The 16,466-nt window shown below is 46.3% G+C and overlaps 1 non-coding gene across 1 annotated transcript in view; it reads right to left on the bottom strand.

Moving 5' to 3' along the window:
• Nucleotides 1–13,596, bottom strand: part of LOC140897909 (uncharacterized) — an 80,243-nt gene extending 66,647 nt beyond the window's left edge. Inside the window, exon 1 of the transcript XR_013634536.1 lies at nucleotides 13,274–13,596. This is a non-coding gene — a transcript (uncharacterized LOC140897909). The remainder of the gene's footprint in view (nucleotides 1–13,273) is intronic.
• Between the last annotated feature and the right edge of the window lie 2,870 nt (nucleotides 13,597–16,466).

Raw genomic sequence — 16,466 nt, 5'->3', positions numbered from 1 at the left:
GGCTAGAACCCACTTCATCAAATGCATGGAGTGGAAAATACAGGAGCAGGTATAAATACACAGCACATGAAAAGATGTGCCAGCAATGCCCCTCTGCCTTGTCCATTGGCCAAACCTGACAGTCTCTATGCAAAAGAATAAATGGACACAAATCTGACATCAGGAATTATAACATTAAGAAACCAGTAGGAGAGCACTTCAATCTCCCTGGACACTCAATAGCAGACCTAAAAGTGGCAATTCTTCAACAAAAAAACTTCAAAAACAGACTCCAACGCGAAACTGCAGAACTGGAATTAATTTTCAAACTGCACACCATCAAATTAGGCCTGAATAAAGACTGGGAGTGGTTGGGTTATTACAAAACCTAATTTCCCCCATACTAATTTCCCACTACTGTTACTCACACCTTCTTGATCGACAGAGCCAGAAGAGTACCCAGAAGTCACCTACTACAGGACAGGCCCAATAAAGAAAATAACAGAACGCCACTAGCCATCACCTTCAGCCCCCAACTAAAACCTCTCCAACGCATCATCAAGGATCTACAACCTATTCTGAAGGACGACCCATCACTCTCACAGATCTTGGGAGACAGGCCAGTCCTTGCCTACAGACAGCCCCCCAACCTGAAGCAAATACTCACCAGCAACCACACACCATACAACAGAACCACTAACCCAGGAACCTATCCTTGCAACAAAGCCCGTTGCCAACTGTGCCCACATATCTATTCAGGGGACACCATCATAGGGCCTAATCACATCAGCCACACTATCAGAGGCTCATTCACCTGCACATCTACCAATGTGATATATGCCATCATGTGCCAGCAATGCCTCTCTGCCATGTACATTGGTCAAACTGGACAGTCTCTATGTAAAAGAATAAATGGACACAAATCAGACGTCAAGAATTATAACATTCAAAAACCAGTCAGAGAGCACTTTAATCTCTTTGGACACTCGATTACAGACCTAAAAGTGGCAATTCTTCAACAAAAAAACTTCAAAAACAGACTCCAACGAGAGACTGCTGAATTGGAATTAATTTGCAAACTGGATACAATTAACTTAGGCTTGAATAAAGACTGGGAGTGGATGGGTCATTACACAAAGTAAAACTATTTCCCCATATTTATCTGCCCCCCCCACCCCCACCCCCATTGTTCCTCAGACATTCTTGTCAACTGCTGGAAATGGCCCACCTTGATTATCACTACAAAAGGTCCCCCTCAACCCGCTCTCCTGCTCGTAATAGCTCACCTTGCCTGATCACTCTCGTTACAGTGTGTATGGTAACACCCATTGTTTCATGTTCTCTGTGTAGATAAATCTCCCCACTGTATTTTCCACTGAATGCATCCGATGAAGTGAGCTGTAGCTCACGAAAGCTTATGCTCAAATAAATTTGTTAGTCTCTAAGGTGCCACAAGTCCCCCTTTTCTTTTTGTGGATACAGACTAACACGGCTGCTACTCTGAAACCTGTCACACCTTCTTGTCAACTGTTTGAAATGGGCCACTCTCATTACCACTACAAAAGTGATTTTTCCTTCCTTGGTATCCTACTGTTAATTGAGTTGTCTCGTTAGACTGACCTCCCACTTGGTAAGGCAACTCCCACCTTCTCATGTGCTGTGTTTTTATACCTGCTACTGTATTTTCCACTCCATGCATCTGATGAAGTGGATTCTAGCCCACGAAAGCTTATGTCCAGATAAATTTGTTAGTCTCTAAGGTGCCACAAGGACTCCTTGTCATTTTTGCTCATACAGACTAACATGGCTACCACTCTGAAACCAGACTAGAGTCAGTGGTTCTGCAATTTCACATTTGAGTTCCTTCAGACCTCTTGGGTGAATCCCATCTGGTCCTGGTAACTTATTGCTGTTTAATTTACCAATTTGTTGCAAAACCTCCTCTAATGATACCTCAATCTGGGACAGTTCCTCAGATCTGTCACCTAAAAGAATGGCTCAGGTTTGGGAATCTCCCTCACCTCTTCTGCTGTGAAGACTCATGCAAAGAATTAATTTAGTTTCTCTGCAATGGCCGTATCGTCCTTGAGTGCTCCTTTAGCATCTTGATCGTCCAGCGGCCCCACCGGTTGTTTAGCAGGCTTCCGGCTTCTCATGTACTTAAAAAACATTTTGCTATTTCTTTTTGAGTCTTTGGCTAACTGTTCCTCAAATTCTTTTTCGGCTTTCCTAATTCTATTTTTACATTTCATTTGCCAGTGTTTATCTCCTTTCTATTTTCCTCACTAGGATTTAACTTCCATGTTTAAAGGATGCCTTTTTGCCTCTCACTGTTTCTTTTATTTGTTGTTTAGCCACGGTGGCTCTTGTTTGGTTCTCTTACTGTGTTTTTTAATTTGGGGTATACATTTACTTTGAGCCTCTATTATGGTGTCTTTAAAAAGTTTCCACGCAGCTTGCAGAGATTTCAGTTTTGGCACTGTACCCTTTAATTTCTGTTTAACTAACCTTCTCATTTTTGTGTAGTTCCCCTTTCTTAAATTAAATGCTACAGTGTTGGGCTGCTGTGGTGTTTTTCCTGCCACAGGGATGTTAAATTGAATTATATTATGGTCACTATTACGAAGCAGTCCAGCTATATTCACCTCTTGGACCAGATCCTAAGCTCTACTTAGGACTAAATCAAGAATTGCCTCTCCTCTGGTGGGTTCCAGGACCAGCTGTTCCAAGAAGCAGTCCTTGAAGGTGTCAAGAAACTTTCTCTCTGCATCCCGTCCTGAGGTGACATGTACCCAGTCAATATGGGGATAATTGAAATCCCCCACTATTATTATTGAGTTTTTTATTTTAATAGCCTCTCTAATCTCCCTGAGCATTTCACAGTCACTATCACCATCCTGGTCAAGAGGTCAGTAATATTGCCCTACTGCTATATTCTTATTATTCGAGCATGGAATTTTTATCCATAGAGATTCTATGGTACAGTTTCATTCATTTACGATTTTTACTTCATTTGATTCTATGCTTTCTTTCACATATAATGCCACTCCCCCACCAGGACGACCTGTTCTGTCCTTCCAATATATTTTGTGCCCTGGTATTCCTGTATCCCATTGATTATCCTCATTCCACCAAGTTTCTGTGATGCCTATTAGATCAATATCCTCACTTAATATGAGGCACTCTAGTTCACCCATCTTATTATTTAGACTTCTAGCATTGGTATATAAGCACTTTAAAAACTTGACTCCTTTTAGCTGTCTGCCATTACACATTGTAATTGAATGGGACTCTTTTTTATTTGACTGTTTCTGATCAGACCCTGCCTGTATTTTATCACTTTCCATCCTCTCGTCCTCACTAGGACACAGAGAGCCTCTATGAGTAGATCCTCCCCTAAGGGATGTCCGAACCATGTGCTCCTCCGCACCTGTCGGCTTTTCCCCAGCCCTTAGTTTAAAAACTGTTCTAAGACCTTTTTAATGTTAAGTGCCAGCAATCTGGTTCCATTTGGGTTTAGGTGGAGCCCATCCTTCCTGTATAGGCTCCCCCTTTCCCCAAAGTTTCCCCATTTCCTAATAAATCTAAACCCCTCCTCCCTACACCATCATCTCATCCATGCACTGAGGCGCTGCAGTTCTGCCTGTCTAACTGGCCCTGCACATGGAACTGGGAGCATCTCAGAGAATGCTACCATGGAGGTCCTAGACTTCAATCTCTTACCTAACAGCCTAAGTTTAGACTCCAGGACCTCAATCCTATCCTTGCCTATGTCATTGGTACCTACATGTACCATGACCACCGGCTCCCCCCCAGCACTACACATAAATCTATCTAGACATCTCGAGAGATCCGCAACCTTCATACCAGGCAGACAAGTCACCGTTTGGTTCTCCTGCTCATCGCAAACTCAGCTATTTATGTTTCTAATGATCAAATCACCAATTACTAATATCTGTCTCTTCCCAATAGCATGAGTTCCCTCCCCCGGAGCGGTGTCCTCAGTGCGAGAGGATACCAGAACATCATCTGGAAGGAGGGTCCCAACTATGGGATTGTTTCCCTCTGCTCCAGTTAGATGCTCTCCTTCCCTGGGACTTTCATCCTCCTCAACAGCACAGAAAGAAAGAGATTTTGGAGTCACTGTGGATAGTTCTCTGAAAACATCCACTCGATGTGCAGGGGCAGTCAAAAAAGCGAACAGAATGTTGGGAATCATTAAGAAATACTTCCTTTTGCTTGATTTAACCCCGCTGCCGATTAATGTCATTGGGTGACCCTGATTCTTGTGTTATGTGGAGGGGTAAATAACACTTTCCTGTTCACTTTCTCCATCCCAGACATGATTTGATAGATTTCTATCCTACCCCCGCCCCTCCCCTTTAGCTGTCTCTTTTTCCAACTCAACAGTCCAAGTCTTTCTAATCTTTCCTCCTAAGGAAGCTGTTCCACCCCCTAATTGCTTTTGTTGCTCTTCTCTGTACCCTTTCCAATTCTAATGTATCTTTTTTGAGATGGGGTGACCAGAACTGCACGCAGTAGTAAAACTCTGGATTTATGTAGACACAATATGATATTTTCGGTCTTGTTACCTATTCATTTTCTAATGGTTCCTACCGTTCTGCTTGCTTTTTGGACTGCTGCTGCACACTGAGCAGATGTTTCCAGAGAACTAACCACAATGACGCCAAGATCTCTCTCTTGAGTGGTAACAGCTCATTTAGACCCTATCATTTGGTAATTATAGTTGGGATTATGCTTCCAATGTGCATTACTTTGCATTTCTCAACATTGAATTTCATCTGCCATTTTGTTGCCCGGTCAGCCAGTTCTGAGAACTCCCTTTGTAACTCTTTGCAGTCAGCCTTGGAGCTAACAATCTTGAGTAATTCTGTATCGTCTGCAAACTGCCATCTCACTGTTCACCTCTTTTTCTAGATCATTTATGACTATGTTGACTGGTCCTAGTACAGACCCCTGGGGGACACCGCTATTTACCGCTCTCCATTCTGAAAACTGACCATTTATTCCTATCCTTTGTGTCCTATCTTTTAACCAGTTACTGGTCCATGAGAGGACCTTCCCTCTTATCCCTTGGCAGCTTACTTTGCTTAAGAGCCTTTGGTGAGGCACCTTGCAAAGGCTTTCTGAAAGTCCAAGTACTCTGTATCTACTGGGTCACCCTTGTTCCCATGCTTGTTGACCCCCTCAAAGGATTCTTCTAGATTGGTGAGATATGATTTCCCTTTACAAAAACCATGCTGACTCCTCCCCAACTAACCATGTTCATCTATGTGTCTGATAATTCTTAGTTTCAACCAATTTGTCCAATACTGAAGTTAGGCTTACCGGCCTGTAACTGTCAGGATCGCCTCTGGTGCCTTTCTTAAAAAAATCTGTGTTATATCAGGTTTCAGAGTAGCAGCCGTGTTAGTCTGTATCCATAAAAAGAAAAGGAGGACTTGCGGCACCTTAGAGACTAACCAATTTATTTGAGCATGAGCTTTCGTGAGCTACAGCTCACTTCATTGGATGTTACATTAGCTATCCTCCAGTCATCTGGTACAGAGGCTGATTTAAGTGATAAGTTACATTCCACAGTTAGTAGTTCTGCAATTTCACCTTTGAGTTCCTTCAGAACTCTTGGGGGAATCCCATCTGGTCCTGGTGACTTATTGCTGTTTAGTTTGATCAATTTGTTCCAAAACCTCCTCTAATGACACCTCAGTCTGGGACAGTTCCTGAGATTTGTCACCTAAAAAGAATGGCTCAGGTTTGGGAATCTGCCTCACATCCTCAGTCATGAAGACCGATGGAAAGACTTTATTTAGCTTCTCCCCACAACTTGGTCCTCCTTTAGCACCTCGATTGTCCTGCGGCCCCACTGACCGTTTGGCAGGCTTCCTGCTTCTGATGTACTCAAAAAGCTTTTTGTGTCTTTTGCTAGTTGCTCTTCAAATTCTTTTTGGCCTGCCTAAATATACTTTTACATGTGACCTGCCACAGTTTATGTTCCTTTCTGTTTTCCTGAGTCTGATTTAACTTCCAATTTTTAAAGGACACCTTTTTGCCTCTAAGCAACTCACTTATGTTGTTTAGCCATGGTGGCTTTTTTTTCTTTTTGGTTCTCTTACTGGTTTTTGTTTTTTAAAATTTGGGCACACATTTAATTTGAGCCTCTGTTATGGTGGTTTTAAAAAGTTTCCATACAGCATGCAGGCAATTCACTCTTGTGACTGTTCCTTTTATTTTCCGTTTAGCTAGCTTCCTCATTTTTGTGCAGTTCCTCTTTTTTAAGCTAAATGCTACTGTGGTGGGCTTCTTTGGTATTTCCCTCCCAAGGATGTTTCAATTTAATTACATCATGGCTGCTGTTGCCAAGCAGTCCAGCTATATTCACCTCTTGGACTAGATCCTCTGCACCACTTAGGACGAAATCAAGAATGGCCTCTCCTCTGGTGGTTCTAGAACTAGATGCTCCCAAGAAGCCGTCGTTAACGGAGTCTGGAAATTTTATCTCCGTTCAGAGGTGACATGTACCAAGTCAGTACAGGGATAGTTAAAATCCCCCATTATGAGTGAGTCTTCTATTTTTGTAGCTTCTCTAATCTCTCTGAGCATTTCAGAATCACCATCACCATCCTGGTCTGGGGGTTGGTAGTATATTCCTGCTGCTATATTCTTCTTATTCAAGCATGGAACTTCTAGCCATTGAGGCAGAAATTGGCTAACAAACTCTTATTGTATTACTTACAAGTAAACCCATGGGTGAACTCAGGTCCTGTTCATCTAGAGGTGCTTTCTCTACCCTCTCAAGCCCAGGAAAAATCTGATTATAGATCCCAGTTCAGAAATCCGTCTCAGAAGCTGCTGAGTGCTACTTCCTCTGAATGGGGTCTGAATGCCACCTTCCCTGTAACCTGGATTCCTACAGACCCCGAAGCGCTTTTCTCTGGTGCAGCAGTGTGCCATTTATGTATGCAGCACATGCCCCAGAATTCCCAAAACACGTGGTTCGATGGGCGTCCTGTGGGTTGAGGGACGATTCCGTCCAGCCCCTGTACGTGCATTGTCGAACAAAGCGGCGTCCTCCCCACATGAGACCAGGCCGCATGGAGGACTCCATTTTGTGGCACGTCACTAGGGCATGCAAGCATAGCACTGAATCAGCCGTGATAGAGCAGAGCTGGTGGACTCTTCATCAGGATGGAAAGTTTAGCGCAAAATCTGTTTGCTAAAAGTGGCCGCATGCCTTACTACAAAGGCCATGGCACGCCACTGCTCTGGTGTCTGGAGAGCCCATTCCTGGCACCTTCAGCCAGGTCCTGGAAAATTCCCCTGCTAGCTAGTAAGCCTTAATTCTCCCCCAACCTCCCTCCCCGCTCCCCTCGCCAAACTGCTAGCATTGGAAAAACATTCTACGGTGGCTTGTGGCAGCCAAATGGGCCTTTGTAGACTCCTCAGCCATTAAATAACTGTCTCATCACCAACCACAGACTTTACTTCCCACCACCCCGTACCTAAGCTAACATTAACTCACTGCATTACCTGACATTCTCCACTTAAGAATCAGCGGATGGGGAAAGGCAAGGGCAAGCAAACTGTGACGGGGCAACCAAAAAGAATGGCTAGCAACTGCTCCCGGGAGCAAGTTGTGCCAGCGAACAGTTTGTAAAACTAGAGTGAATGCCACAAATGGTTTCTGACTGGAATTGGCTACTTTGCTGTTACTGAGCTTTCTCCAGTGAATTGAATGCCCCCAGTAATGTGCCCAAGGTGCATCTGCTCACTGCTTTAAAGAGGGGCAGCAGGGGAGCGATGGGCAGAAATTGACCCAGGGATCGTAAAACAGATAGGGGCAGATGGGTTGCAAAGTGGCAGGGAGGAAAACCCCTAGAATAGGAGGGGTTGCAGAGGGGATGAAAGTTACCACAAACAGGCGAAGTAGGCTGAGGGTGGTGGATGGGCTTTTGTTCCTCTTTAGGTAGCATATCTCAGCCCTGACCCCCATGGCTGTGGTGTTGAAGTCACAATGCAGCCCACTGCCTAGATACAACGTCTCTCCTCCATCTGAAATGAGGTCTCAAGCTGTTGAAGGAGGCTGGATTCGGTGAAGGGGTTTGCACATCCACCACCCTAACTTATTTTGGAATTCTTGTTCATGTCTTTGGTGTGAAAAGAATTCCTCATTCATTTACACAGGTGTGAGCTGCCTGCATAGAGCCTCACAGATCCCTCGGGAATCTGTCTTATCTGCTCTTCTGATTGTCTCAATGGTGATCCACTGCCAATGTAGATTCATTCCATTGTTTTGTGTATTTATTTAAATGGTGGTTTTATGACTCATTGTCCTTAGCCCACCAGGTTTTAGCTTGGTTAATGTGTAGATGGATGTCACGGTGCCACTTAATGTAGGGATCACAGGAAAGGATCACTGAGGCTAGAAGCTAAGCAATCCCTTCATAACAGTGTTTTGTAGTATAACGTGTCCTATATTCTTATTCTGATCTGGTAATTTACCATTTTTAATTTCAAAATCACCTTTTTTCTTCTATTTCCCATTCCCGTTTACACCCAAGGATTGTATTAGCACTTTCTGTCACAGCATCACACCGGGAGATCGTGTTGAGTTGATCCTAGGGCCCACTAGGACTCCTAAATCCATTCCAGAGTCACTGCTTTCCAAGATACAGTCTCTCCCCCCTCCTCTCCTCCAGTCTGTAGTTATGACCTCAATTCTCTGGGATAGATCTTCAAAGCTATTTAGGGTACCTAAAAATGCAGCTCCTGTAAGTGCCACACAGTTCAGGTCACCACTGTGCTAGGAGCTGTACAAACCCCAAACAGGCCATTTGCGCCTTTGAAAATCTGCCCCAAAAATCTTAGCTTAGACAAGGTCTTAATTCTTTTTTTTAAAAAAAATCTTGATCTAACAGGCACTTTCCCTCTGCAGTTTGTATGTATTCCACTTTGTTGGGCATTTGCTGCTTCTGAAGGAACTTAAACCAGTTTGTACAAACAGTTACCCAAAAAAATACTGTATGTTGATACAAATTATTCAAGCCAGATCCCCAGCTGGTGTCAATGGATCACAGCTCCACCAGCATAAACGGGACCAGAGCCCCAGCTGGCGTCATGAGAACATAAGAATGGCCCTACTGGGTCAGACCAAAGGTCCATCTAGCCCAATGTCCTGTCTTCGGACAGTGGCCAGTGCCAGGTGCCTCAGAGGGAATGAACAGAACAGGGAATCATCAAGTGATCCATCCCCTGTCGCTCATTCCCAGCTTCTGGCAAACACAGGCGAGGGACACCATTCCTGCCCATCCTGGCTAATAGCCATTGATGGACCTATCCTCCATGAATTTATCTAATTCTTTTTTGAACTCCTCTTATGGTCTTGGCCTTCACAACATCCTCTGGAAAGGAGTTCCACAGGTTCACTGTGCGATGAATGAAGAAATACTTCCTTTTATTTTTTTAAACCTGCTGCCTATTAATTTCATTGGGTGACCCCTAGTTCTTGTGTTATGAGAAGGAGTAAATAACACTTCCTTATTTACTTTCTCTACACCAGTCATGATTTTATAGACCTCAATCATATCCCCCCTTAGCGGTCTCTTTTCCAAGCTGAAAAGTCCCAGTCTTATTCATCTCTCCTCATATGGAAGTCGTTCCATACCTCTAATCATTTTTGTTGCTCTTTTCTGAACCTTTTCCAATTCCAATATATCTTTTTGAAATGGGGCGACCAGATCTGCATGCAGTGTTCAAGGTGTGGGCGTACCAGGGATTTATATGGAGGCAACAGGATATTTTCTGTCCTATTATCTATCCTTTTCTTAATTACTCCCAGCATTCTTTACACTTTTTTGACTGCCACTGCACATGGAGTGGATGTTTTCAGAGAATTATCCACAATGACTCCAAGATCTCTTTCTTGAGTTGGTACAGCTCATTTAGACCCCATCATTTTATATGTATAGTTGGGATCATGCTTTCCAACATGCATTACTTTGCATTTATCAACATAAAATGTCATCAGCCATTTTGTTGCCCAGTCACCCAGTTTTGAGAGATCCTTTTGTAGCTCTTCACAGTCAGCCTGGGTCTTAACTATCTTTAGTAATTTTGTGTCATCTGCAAATATTGCCACCTCACTGTTTACCCCTTTTTCCAGATCATTTATGAATATGTTGAATAGGACTGGTCCCTGAACAGGCCCCTGGGGGACACCGCTATTTACCTCTCTCTATTCCAAAACCTGACCATTTATACCTACCCTTGGTTTCCTATCTTTTAACCAGTTACCAATCCACGAGGGCAACTTCCCTCTGATCCTGTGGCAGCTTACTTTGCCTAAGAGCCTTTGGTGAGGGACTTTGTCAAAAGCTTTCTGAAAATCTAAGTACACTATATCCACTGCATACCCTTGGGCCACGCGCTTGTTGACCCCCTCAAAGAATCCTAGTAGATTGGTGAGTCATGATTTCCCTTTACTAAAACCATGTTGATTCTTCCTCAACAAATTATGTTCATTTATGTCTGACAATATTCTTCTTTTTTCTTTTGCGAATAGAGACTAACCCAGCTGCTATAAAAAAGGTTTCAGAGTAGTTTCAACCAGTTTGCCCAGTACTGAAGTCAGGCTTACAGGCCTGTAATTGCTGGGATCACCTTTGGAGCCCTTTTTAAAAACTGGCGTTACATTAGCTATCCTCAAGGCATCTGGTACAGAAGCTGATTTAAATGATAGGTAACAGACTATAATTAGTAGTCCTGCGATTTCATATTTGAATTCCTTCAGAACTCTTGGGTGAATACCATCTGGTCCTGGTGACTTACTGCTGTTTAATTGATCAATTTGTTCCAAAACCTCCTCTAATGACACCTCAATCTGGGACAGTTCCTCAGATCTGTCACCTAAAAAGAATGGCTCAGATTTGGGAATCTCCCTCACATCCTCAGCCATGAAGACCCATGCAAAGAATTCATTTAGTTTCTCTGCAATGGCCGTATCGTCCTTGAGTGCTCCTTTAGCACCTCGATCGTCTAGTGGCCCCACCTGTTGTTTAGCAGACTTTCTGCTTCTGATGTATTTTAAAAAAAACATTTTGCTATTATTTTTCAGTCTTTGGCTAACTGTTCCTCAAATTCTTGTTTGGCCTTCCTAATTCTATTTTTACACTTCATTTGCCAGTGTTTATGCTCTTTTCTATTTTCCTCACTAGGATTTAACTTCCACGTTTTAAAGGATGCCTTTTTGCCTCTCACTCCTTCTTTTACTTTGTTGTTTAGCCACAGTGGCTCTTTTTCGGTTCTCTTACTATATTTTTTAATTTTTGGGTATACATTTACTTTGAGCCTCTATTATGGTGTCATTAAAAAGTTTCCATGCGGCTTGCAGAGATTTCACTTTTGGCTCTGTACCCGTTAATTTCTGTTTAACTAACCTCCTCATTTCTGTGTAGTTACCCTTTCTGAAGTTAAGTGCTACAGTGTTGGGCTGCAGTGATGTTTTTCCTGCCCCAGGGATATTAAATTTAATTATATTATGGTCACTATTACCAAACGGTCCAGCTATATTCACCTCTTGGACCAGCTCCTATGCTCCACTTAGGACTAAATCAAGAATTGCCTCTCCTCTGGTGGGTTCCAGGACCAGCTGCTCCAAGAAGCAGTCATTTAAGGCAGCAGTTCTCAAAGCCAGTCCGCTGCTTGTTCAGGGAAAGCCCCTGGCGGGTCGGACCGGTTTGTTTACCTGCCGCGTCCGCAGGTTCGGCCGATTGCGGCTCCCACTGGCCGCGGTTCGCCGCTCCAGGCCAATGGGGGCTGCGGGAAGCGGCGTGGGCCAAGGGACGTGATGGCCGCGCTTCCCGCAGCCCCCATTGGCCTGGAGCAGCGAACCGCGTCCAGTGGGAGCCGCAATCGGCCGAACCTACAGACGCGGCAGGTAAACAAACCGGTCCGGCTCGTCAGGGGCTTTCCCTGAAAAAGTGGCAGACTGGCTTTGAGGACCACTGATTTAAGGTGTCAAGAAACTTTCTCACTGTATCCCATCCTGAGGTGACATGTACCCAGTTAATATGGGGATAAATGAAATCCCCCATTATTATTATTGAGTTTTTTATTTTAATAGCCTCTCTAATCTCCCTGAGCATTTCACAGTCACTATCACCATCCTGGTCAGGTGGTCAGTAATGTATCCCTACTGCTATATTCTTATTATTCGAGCATGGAATTTCTATCCATAGAGAGAGATTCTATAGTGCAATTTAGTTCATTTTAAGATTTTTACTTCATTTGATTCTATGCTTTCTTTCACATATAATGCCACTCCTCCACCAGGATGACCTGTTCTGTCCTTCCGATATATTTTGTACCCTGCTATTACTGTATCCCATTGATTATCCTCATTCCACCAAGTTTCTGTGACGCCTATTATATCAATATCCTCATTTAAGATGAGGCACTCTAGTTCACCCATCTTATTATTTAAACTTCTAACAATGGTATACAAGCACTTTAAAAACTTGTCTCCTTTTAGCTGTCTGCCTTTACACGCTGTAGTTGATTGGGACTCTTATTTGACTGTTTCTGATCAGACCCTGCCTGTGTCAATGGATCACAGCCCCACTGGAATAAACGGGGCCAGATCCCCAACTGGTATCAATAGATCACAGCTCCACCGGAATAAACGGGACCAGATCTCTAGCTGGTGTCAATGGATCACAGCTCCACTGGAATAAATCAGGCCAGATCCCCAGCTGGGGCATATTGACCACAACACTGTTGACTTCATGGATACAACGAGGAGGACTTGTGGCACCTTAGAGGCAAACAAATTTATTTGGGCATACGCTTTCGTGGGCTAAAACCCACTTCATCCGACTAAGGCGGCTACCCCCCTGAAAACTGATTTGACACCAGCTGAGGATTTGGGCCCCTGTGGTTTTGCCCCACACAAAACACACATTTTGCACGGATTCCCCTAGTCCCTGCGAGGAGGTGACCATTCACCCATAACAAAGAAGAGCCATTAATAAATAAATAAAGCACCATAAAAATCAAGCTGAGCCGATCTTCCAAATTAAAATCCCCCGTCAAGGGCTCCGGGGGCTGGGACAGTTTAAGCAGAGTCTGCAGAGCGTTTAGCGAGCAGGATCAGCTGCGGGATGGGAAGGGATGGGATGGGATGGGATGGGAAGGGATGGGATGGGATGGGATGGGAAGGGAAGGGAAGGGAAGGGAAGGGATGGGATGGGATGGGAAGGGAAGGGAAGGGCTCTCTTACCTTCGCTCCAAGTGGAGCAGCTCGGCTCCTCCGCGGGAGGTGTCTTCCTCCTGGATCTGGGGTCCCAGCTCTTTTCCTTTGGGGGGGGCGGAAGATCCGTCTGCCCTACAGGGAAAGTCCTGGGCAGGCCGAGGTCTCTGAACTGGGATGGAAGAGCCGCTGGGGAAGCAGCAGGGATGAGACTCCCTCGGGCTGACCCTCGCCCCTCTGCAGCCGGGGGGGGGGGGATCTTGCACGGGGCCAGCGCAGGGCGCCCGCCCTGCAGCCAGCGGCGATCAGGGGCTACACTGTAGCGGCTGAACTGCACTTCCTGCTGCGGGGGCTGGGGGTGACCTCCCGTCACCGCCCCCACCCCAGCGCCTCCTGGGTCCTAGCGGGCACTCGATTGCTTTGCCGCCAGCCAGCCCCCCCCCCCCCCTCCCCGCCTGCCTCTGGGGTGCAGGCAGCGTCTCCCAGCCTTGCACTGGGGTGGATGAGCAGGAAGGGGGGCGGGGGGATTGAAGGGTGGGGAGAGAGGGTGACACAGAGGAGGGAGGGGAGCATGCTTGCGGTTGGGGGGGGGGCGGGTGTTGTTAGAAAAATGTAACCCCCGTTCCTGCCTCCTGAGGCAAGCTGTGGGTCCCCTTGAACTACAGCAGGGGCGGGCAAACTTCGTGGCCACATCTGGGCATGGGAATTGTACGGCGGGCCAGGAATGCTCACGAAACTGGGGGTTGGGGTGCGGGAGGGGGTGGGGGGTGCGGCTGGGGATGAGGGGTGGGGGTGCGGGAGGGTGCTCCGGGCTGGGATCGAGGGGTTCGGAGGGAGTGAGGGGGATCAGGGCTGGAGCATGGGAGGGGGCCAAGGGCACAGGCGCTGGGTGGTGCTTACCTCAAGCAGCTCCCAGAAGCAGCGGCATGTCCCCCCTCCGGCTCTTGCGCCGCCAGGCAGCTCTGTGCACTGCCCTGTCCACGGGTGCTGCCCCGCAGCTCTGATTGGCTGCGGTTCCTGACCAATGGGAGCTGCAGGGCAGTGCTTGGGGCAGGGGCAGTGTGCAGAGCCCCCTGGCTGCCCCTACGCATAGGAGCCAGAGCGGGGACATGCCGCTGCTTCCAGGAGCCACACAGAGTGGGGCAAGCCCCTGACCCCTCTCCCCAGCTGGAGCGCCACAGCAGGGCAAGTCCTGGACCCTGCTCCCTGGTGGGAGCTTGAGGGCTGGATGCAGTCCCTGGGCCATAGTTTGCCCACCCCTGAACTACAGAGAGATGTGGAAATCCCCCCATAACATGCTGACAAGCACATGTTTACTCCATCAGGTCTAAAAGGTCTGAGGGGACCTTGTCATGTGTTAATGAACAGTGGAGAGGGTGATCCTGTTATCATGAATCATAGTGTTAGGGTGATCCAGATAGCAAATGTGAAACATCGGGACGGGGGTGGCAGATAATAGGCACCTATATAAGAAAATATATCAGGACTGTCCCTATAAAATCGGGACATCTGGTCACCCTACATAGTGTAGATAGGCCTCGCTTGACATGAGACATTAAACACACAGGGGAAGGCCTTATTTTTTGCAAGACAGGATTGCAGGGAATAGATTATTAGGCTGAAAATAGAATGTTGATGCTAACTCAAAGAAGTGACGATGTGGGTCAGGGAAAGAGACACAATTCCTGATCGAGCTAAAGATCAGAGGGGGAACCCACAGGGGGCTATTTCTTAGGAACAAGATCACAGCGAGCAAGATAAGTTAGGAACGTACAAGCAAGGGGAGGCGTAGGGTGAACACGTGTAGTGCATGGCCAGAACGTGCGGTGCAGAGATCGGGGTTTGCAAAGTAACTGCACCAGTTTTAACATGGGCGATGCAATGTAAAGTGAAGGCAAAGAGATGGACAAATGTATATAAAGAGAGAGGGTTGCGTGTAATTTTGGATTCGCATTGTCCCCTGCATTTACTTCCTGTGTTTATACTTAATTAGCTCAGCGTAGCCTGGCTGGATGCTCAATAAAAAACGCGAGGGACGAAGTTGGGAGTTGAACTGAGTTTTTGGGAAGCTGAGTGGAAAGAGGTTTCGGAGGGAATTTCAGCACAGTGGTGCTGGGACTCCCAACTTGTAACTGATTTTGATAAAAAATCCCCTCCCATTATAATCCATTCTCTCTATTTATGCCTTATGAGTATCTGCATAAATTGCTTATTTTTCCCTCTAGGTATCCATTATTGATATACAACCCTTTTCCCGTCTACTCAGTGAAATTATGCAAACCTGAGATTTTCCTATTTTTTCTTTTAATTACCAACTACTGACATAAAAGCCTCTCAAATGTCACTAATTTTTGCTGTTGAATTATCTAAAGATACAAGATTCCCCCAAAGCAGCTCCTTTGATTCTGCTCTTTTCTTGCTTTCGTTCAGCCACCCTGTCTGTGGGAGGATTTAAAAGCATCTCAGTGGTTTTCACCCTGGTAGGAGGGGCTGCATCTGCCATGTAATAAAGTGCCCTAAAATTTTCCCTCATGCAAAGTTTAGGACCTCTGTCTGCAGCAAAAACAAAACAAAAAACACCGCAGGGGGCATCGGGGTGTGAAACGGACTCACACCCCTTCTGAAACGTTCCCCATCACCGTTCTCAGTCACCCTAACAGGCTGAAGAATAACTTCACTTTTCACACCCGATCAGCGCCTCCTCCTGACGGAGGGACGGAAATGGCTGTGGTGAAGTTGGCTCAGGAAGGGGATTTCCAGGGAACTGCTGGTGGTTTTATACTAGAGAAAGGGAGGGGCAGGAAACATGCAGGGTGAGGAAGGGAGGGAGGACAGGAGCTGACAGACTTCATGGGAGGTGGTCAATCTATTCTGGGGCATGACTTCTCCATTTCTGTAAGGGAAAACAAACCTTCTGGGCAGGGCTGGGTACACTGACCAGACTCCCAGTGCTGGAGCCCCAAGCTGGCAGCTAGAGCTGTGGTCCCCAGACTGTGGGGCGCACCCCCCTAAAAGGGCATGGAGGAATATTCAAAGGGGACATGGTGGGGCCTGGGCCACCCCCAAAGAGAGCAGGGAGGGAGCGCCACCTAGCCCTGCTCTGCCTTTAGCTCTGCTCTGACTTGTCTCCTTCCCCTGACCCCCAGCTTCAGCCCAGCCCCAGGTCTGGCTCGGCTCCCACCCCCGGGCCCAGCTCAGCCCCGGTCCCTGGATCCACTCCTGG

The sequence above is a fragment of the Lepidochelys kempii genome, chromosome 14 (genome assembly GCF_965140285.1).
Source record: "Lepidochelys kempii isolate rLepKem1 chromosome 14, rLepKem1.hap1, whole genome shotgun sequence".
NCBI lineage: Eukaryota > Metazoa > Chordata > Testudines > Cheloniidae > Lepidochelys > Lepidochelys kempii.
The sequence above is the reverse complement of the archived record's forward strand: the minus strand, read 5'-3'. Positions and strand labels throughout refer to the sequence as shown.